This window comes from Grus americana, chromosome 7 (genome assembly GCF_028858705.1).
Source record: "Grus americana isolate bGruAme1 chromosome 7, bGruAme1.mat, whole genome shotgun sequence".
NCBI lineage: Eukaryota > Metazoa > Chordata > Aves > Gruiformes > Gruidae > Grus > Grus americana.
Window position 1 is genome coordinate 1790001 of NC_072858.1, and position 7500 is coordinate 1797500.

Sequence of the window (7500 nt, forward strand, 5' to 3'; positions counted from 1 at the left end):
AGCCTTCTTTTTTTTTTTTTTTTTTTTTCCCGGACAATATGGTAGCAGCAAAAGTCAATTTTGGATTGACCGTAGATGATGAAATCGGTACCTCGGAGTAATAAATGGAAGCAAGAAGTGTACATACGACACCAGTTTTGTGAAGAAGAGGGTTAGTCTGGTTTGAAGAAGGCTTGTATTTCAGTAGCTTGCAGTACAAAGTTATCTTTTGATCATGAACTTTGCTGTCCAGTGACTGAAAAATTAAACCTGGAAAACTCCCTGAGTTAAGCCTAAAGAAATATGCACCACCAGTGGAGAGCAATGCTAATGTTTAACTAGCTGAAATAGCTGTTTGCTTAGCGGAGAATGTGAGGTATCTGACAGAAGGGACATCTCTCTTATTAGTAATCAAATAGGGCTGACCAGTTGTTGCCATCACTCTGGGATTGTGTCAGGCAATTGAGAACAAGTTCACCACTTTATAGAACTCAAAGTACAAAAAAATCAATATAATTATATTTGTCTTTAGCGTTTTAGCTATGGAAATCATATAGCGCTGGATTGTTGCCTGGCGAGCTGCATTTATTTCTGCTTTATTGGCTAAAAAATATTTGGAAGTGGAGGAACCTTGGCGGCGTAGTAAATGCGAGACAGCGTGTTACAGTTTTTATTATTGGATTATGGGCATGTTCATTGTTCAGAGTTTTCGAGATATGTGTGACTTTTGCAGATGTAAATGGTGAATTGCATTAAAGTGTGACTACACCAGAACGCGATGAAAATTAACCGGGAATGAAAATTAGAATAATATTTTGCTATTATGTGCTCGGTCGGACTTTAATTTAGAGCTATGGTCAGAGCGATCATTTCGTGCCTATTGAACGTACGCTGAAAAATGCACAAGTAGTTTATGTTTATCGTCCGTACGCACAATGAAACGCAGCAGAGATAATATTTTTCAGTGATTAGGGATTATAATGATATATGCATAATAATGTCCTGGAATCGCTGTGAGATAAATTCTATCAGTTCTGTGAGGGGTGGTCCTGGCAAAATTGAAACCAGCTCTACAATACCACTGCTTTTATACCTTCCCCAAACTATCGGAAGTACGTTATAATTTGATATTCCAGAAGCATGAGAAGATATAAAAAATCAGAAAACATTTGGTTAATGGGTTTATCATGTTTATTTGAATAAGGAAGATTGAAACTCCATTTATGCCTAGCATAAATGCTTTAGAGATCTTAATTATTGATGAAAAATCTGCTGTGCTTCTAAATTTAAAGATATGACAATTTTATAGGAATTTTAATCACCTTCTACATTAGGAATTTTCAAGATTCGGTTTTTATGAGGATGGCATGCATTTTAGCCTTCTAAAGAGAGTTGTCACTTATCATGTCAAAATACTAGGAGAATTTGGTTGCCTGCTGCACGCGGCTCAGCAAGGAGGTCGGTACGACACTCTTCCTCTCGAGATGTGCTTTTGAAAAACTGTCGAATGTAATGTTTGCTACGAGCAAATTGCAGCAAATGTAGGAGGGAAGCACGGACGTGCAAAAGCTCTGTAAGAGCAACAGTCCTCTGAAAGAATCAAAGTGTATTTTAAATCCCCGATATTTATGCTGGCTCGATCCGTGTGTTAATAGTTTGTTACCTAAATTTGTTGTCGGTGTTGAGTTTCGGGTTTGTGTTTCCTCTTGAGCATTCCAGAACAACATTTCCCCATCAAATTTGTGGGTCAATTTACAGTTTCCCATAAGAAGTGTTATCGCTTGGTTAGTTGGCTTAAAAAAAGAATTATATACAATATGCTTCACTAGATCCTTTTGTCCTTTGGATACATTTAGCAGCTTTTGACCAGATAAGGCATATTTGTCCTCAGGATACGAACCAATAATTCAATCCTGAATTGAGATCTATGGCCACCCATTTGTTCCAGCCCACACTAGGAGTCTCTGTGATAGTCTGAATTGTTTATCGCACTGGGGGGGGGGGGGGGGAGAAGAAGAAAAAAAAAACCCAACAAAACCCAAACCAAACCTTATGCACCTCAGGAATAATAAATTGTTAGCAATTAGGATATTTTAAGTAAACTTATGTAATTGTACGTTTGAATCCTGCAGCGGGCTTTAAATGTAAAAACAAAACCAGAGGCCTTGGAAGCAGTTTTCTGTGTCGCATGCCTCTGCGACCTTTTAATTCGCTGAGAATTTTTATTTACGTCGCCTCGGTGTTTCTCACGAAGCGTGGCTGACTGTATACACTTTTATTACTGTGTACATTTAAGTATCTTCTGGCATATCGGGGCTATTCATACAGCACAGTAACTCACGTATTAAAGAACAAACCCACCATAAATTGCAGCGCAGTCAGTAAAAAGATGCCACAGAAAAAGTGTCCCTGGGAAATTAGATTGACCCAAAGAAAAGCAAATAAAAGAAAGGAAAAGGCCCATATTTTCTTTGCGGTGTTGCTGAAAAGGATGGGAGTATCATTTTCATAGTGGAATAATGTTTTCTGGGAAAACACAAAAGCAGATGTTCCTCATTAGGAACACCCATTGTCTACATATCACAACTATGAACAGATAAATCTCTCCTATTTCACCCATACATTCCAAGGGCTGTAAATGATTACAGGATGCCGCTGTAACTGCTAAACCAAAACCACACTCTGCGCTAAAATAACTCCTCGGTGCCACCAGCCTATATTTCGGTAGAAGGTATGGAAATTCCGGCGAAGATCCAGCCCCTCGACTTTTCCTTGCCCCGTTGGGCTGGAACGTACCCCCGAAGGCCGGGGCGTCCAACTGTTGAAAGCTGCGAGGAGGGCTGGCGGGGCAGCCGGGGCGGCGGGATTACATCCCTAGCAAAACCCGGAGTGGCAGCTCGCTCGCGGAGCGGCGGCAGGTCTGGATGTGCTCGCAGTGCATCACCGATCGCGTGCTCTGCAGCGGGTTTCCAGATGGTACCATCACAGTCCTACTGCTAGTTGGCATCTCCGTGGGTAGTAAATACCCCCCTCCCCAATAAATCTGGCATTATTCTATAGAGTTTAGGAGACTTATCATTCCAAGTGTGTCCTACTTTCCTGTATGGAAGCCAGACATCTGTTTATCCCATTTCTTTCATATGGAGTTTGGAATAGCTTTAGTTTGGGGGAATAAAAAGTTTTGTCATATTTAACAGCTGTTACAAAATTTCAATCCCGTAGGCTCTTAAAATACTTTTCGACTGACCTCAGATTTTGTAGATAATTGACATTGCTGGTAGCCACCCCCCTTAACCTTTCCCTGGCTGTAATTTCAGATTATTTTCCCTAAACGAGTTGACTGTTCACGCTGGGGTTTTTTGGTTTGTTTTTGGTTTGGGTTGGTTGCTTTTTTTTTTTTCCTTTTCTCTCCTACGCCGGCTTGCCGGTGCCGAGCTTTAATTCCTTCCTACTCCAAGTTTACACCTTCGGCGGGGTTGCGGCGCAGCGGCTGGAGGGCGATGGGGTTTTTTTTCGTCAGCAGCGTTTCCTTTCACTTCCCGTCACAAAGGTGAGAGCCGCTGACCTTTGCTGGCAGTCCCGGCCGCTGAATTATTCATGTGATTGACTTTTTGTCAGTGCACACAGTTGTGCTCTGGGACATTTTATTCATTTACCTCATTTAAAGCGCCTTTCTGCACCTGTTCAAGTATTAATATCATGTAATTTGGGCCTAATGCCGATTTTGCTGAACACTCATTATATTTTTTATTAGCTATATTTCCAAACGATTATGTATGATTATTACCAAGCCTTACAAACAGCAATGGGTTATTCCCTAGACCTTTACATCTTCTTGTCAGGTTGTTTTCAGAAGCAAGGAGGATAAACATTTGACCAGTCCCAATGTTTTTATTCCTACTCCATATCCAACCAGAGAACTTAAAGCTTTTTCCCTTATGGCTTTGCGAAAGCATGATTAAATCCAACTCTGCAGAAGCTGTACAAATGCCAGCATTTATAAGGTCAACGCTTTTGTTAAAAATGCTATGTAAATGAGGATCTGCAAAAAGGGACATTAAATAAAATTAAATTCATTGTCTTCTTTAATGTCATTTACATTTTGGCTAAGCCCTGGCCTGTCAAGGAGGATTTTTAAAATAATTTTAATTACACATCATTTAGGGATCCAAGGTTTTCTATTCAGTAGCATTTGGATAACCTGCAAAATGGTGACTGTTTATTAACTTCTTAAATGACAACTTGTCATTTCATCTGCATAATGCAATGAAAACAGACCAGTTTGGTGTCATTTTTTGAAATTCTTATTTTTCTTTAAGATGTGCACCCAACTACTGGAAGAACACATCTTAAAAGCGCTCAGCTGCTCTTTTGCTTTCATTGTCCTATTGGTACTACCAAGTTCAAAGTATATTAAAAAAATTACGACTTGCCTGGGTAACCAGTTCTTTAAAAAAATTCTATCAGAAACCCGACATTGATTTTTTTTAATTTTTTTCCCCCCTTAAGAATGTGGCATTTTGTGGATTAATGGGTATAGCTGCAAGGGATACATCCGCGGGCAGGGGTAGGCAGACTGGCGTTTGCAGTGCACAGGTACGAACACCTCTCTCCTATTAGAAAGCAAACTGCCAGTGCCCGTGCCAGGCAAGGAGAGGGCATGGAGCAGGGGGCACCCTGGTTTTTCAAACGTACATATGCACAGGAAAGAAAATGGCATATCAAAGTAATCCCTGGAATTCAGCAACACTGAGATCACTGACACCCCAGAAGCAGGACTTTGTACGTGCTTCCTTCTCTCTTTTGCTTTCTTTTCCTCGGGTCATCTAAGTCACAGCGTTTACATCGTTCCCTCTTAATCCCTACTGTTAACTGGTGCACAACCTGCGGTTAATGAAATCGTGGCACTACCTGGGCTGCTAGCAGAGGAACGCGCTCACGTGCGGCTTCAAGACCATTGTTCTCAAGTAAATCCCAAATGTGCTCGATGAGACTCCTGCACCACTTTTTCCCCCTGTATAATACTTGACTATCTGTCCGAAGCCCAAAGCCCTGCATGGCTATAGTAGGAGGGAATAATAAAATCGCGTGCTTTTGTGAGAAAGGAAAAGAGGGGGAAGGGATTTAAGCAAAGCTGTCAAAAACTATACTACAGGAGGTACCCTGATACAAACCATCCCGGGCTTCTGTTGCAGCCTTATCAGGTGAAAAGCAAAGATACTGCCAGAGCCTGTAATTTTGTTAGGATGCCTTTGATGAATTGGATTAGGTTATGGAAAAATCTTTCAAACTCAGAGTTCTGGTACGTGAGCTTCCAGGAAGTAAATAATTACTCTCAGACAGCAGATAATTAAAAAAAACAACCTGTGAAACACAAAGTGGTAGAAATGGGTTTAATGAGGCTCCTTTTCTAGCGCACAGATATTTCGGGGGGCCGGGGGTGGGAGCAGCCCTGGCGCGGCAGTGTTGGGTTACCCGTTGGGCTGGGGGAGAGCTTTGCCGGGCTGGAGGAGGTGGAAATTCCAGGCCGGGAGGATGGAAATTGTCACCGGGGATGCCAGGGGGTGATTGACACGCGGGGCGAGGGGAAGGGGACGCGGGAGCTCAACCTGCGCCTGGCAGCCCCGCCGCAGCTCGTGCTCCAGGAAAATGAAACCCATTCACTCGGGTCAAGCTGCCAGCGGACAAGCTCCTCTTGTTTGTTTATCTTAACAGCAAATCTCGCAAAAATGTTTGTGGTCAAACCTGTATATAACATGACGTTATACTGGCATTATTAATACCCTATTAAAATAAAGATGCAACTGCGCTTTCGAAAAAAAACCCGAAGGTGGGGAATTTTACAGGCTGAGGGGTACTCTGGGTTTTACAAGATTCGGTGATTTGACTTTTCTGTTAACTGTTTTGGTTCGTTAACATTTTAAGCCCAGGAAAACTCGCTAGTTCCTTGGTATATCGGCTCAGTTGAAACAGAATATGGCTGGCTCAGTCCTAGGGTTTGTTTTGTTATCGCACAAACTCTCCTTAGGTCTCAAAGATGGAAAAAAATCCAGAGTGTAAATAGCATTTGTTAGGTAGAAAGGGAAGGTATTTGATCCGTAGGGTTTGGAGATTCTGGTATGTCGAGGCTGGAGGCAAATTACCAAAAAAAAAAAAAAACTGTGATACTTTCAGCAAAAGTTTCACAGCCAGAAAATTATACAGAGCCCATCATCGCATGGCGGCGGTGCCAGAAGTGCAGAGAGTAAACTGCAGCATCTGAACGCAGCGGTAAGGATAGTGTTGTGTTTTCCCAATAATTCACTAGGAAATGAGTTTAACATGTGTGGAAAGGAAGGGGCTTACATTTGTGTTGTTGTAAGACATGTAGCATAGGCCCAGCTAGCGGAAGGAGTCGGCTCCAGCTTGTCTCTCGTGAAAGACGAAACACGGTTACACATCTGGTGAGAAAGAGCAGTTCATTTGCCCAGACAGCTCGCTCCGCGCTGCCGCTGAAAGGAGCTATTTTGACAGAAACAAAGCCATGGGGGCTGGGGCAAGCGATTAGCGGGATTCTGCTCACTAAAAACTCCTTGGCCTTAATGATAAAGAAATAGTAGGAAAGGAAATCAAGAAACCTGGCCTAATCCGCCAGCAGTGTTTAAGCAGGCTTTTAGAAAGTAGGAATACAAACAAGGACTGCCGTGGAAAAGTCCCACTGCACTTTGTAAAAGTTTCTAAAAAAAACAGTTGAAGAATAGCAGAGCAAAAATGAACCCGAAAGCTGAAGGAGTTATTAAAAAGCAAAGGTCCAGTCTCACTTTTAGGATAGATTCATTTTACCGTGACACGTGCGCTAGAAGAAGTTAATTTGACAGTATGTAAGAATCTGGTGCTCTCATTTAAAAGGTGAATTCATTACTGAAAATCTTAAACAAACGCTTGCTTCCCGGGCCTGTGGCTGCGCAGAACATTCAGTTTAGTTATAAAGCAAACAACAAGACCTATCAAAAACCCCATCTTAGAAAAAAATCACAATCCTCTAGTTTAAGTGAGGTTATTAATACACAAAGGATAGATGTGAGTGCCCTTTCTTTTGAATAACAACCAATAAAATTGAATTGGTCTTGGTATTGTGTGGATTGTCAGGAATGCTCTTTACCAATCCAAATTTGATTAGGATTTCCTCTTTATGTTTGTGCAGTTCTTCTGCGGTTCAGGAGATGCTGGTGGGCAGCAAGCTTCCTTTAGCGGATCCAGCCAGGGTTATTAAGCTATATACGTATCTGTCGCGGGTAACTGAAAAGCGAACTTAAGCTGGGCTCTGTTCTGGTGGGAACGAGCAATTGCTGAGAGTAGCTGAAGGTCTAAAGAAAAGTGGGGAGTGATTTCGTGGTCCTTATCCATGCCCCGCTATTTCCCAGGGTGGGTAATGGCGGGATGTTCCGCGGTCACTGGACTTCACGTGGGTGAGGGAAAGTCAACGGCAGGAAAACACACCAACAAAACTTTGTTCCTCTCCATTGGAGACTGGCTGGAGAC

The 7500-nt window shown here is 42.2% G+C and overlaps 1 protein-coding gene across 25 annotated transcripts in view; it reads left to right on the forward strand.

Annotated features, from left to right (window-relative positions):
- Positions 1-7500, forward strand: part of EBF3 (EBF transcription factor 3) — a 123742-nt gene that overhangs the window by 8085 nt on the left and 108157 nt on the right. The window lies entirely within an intron of this gene.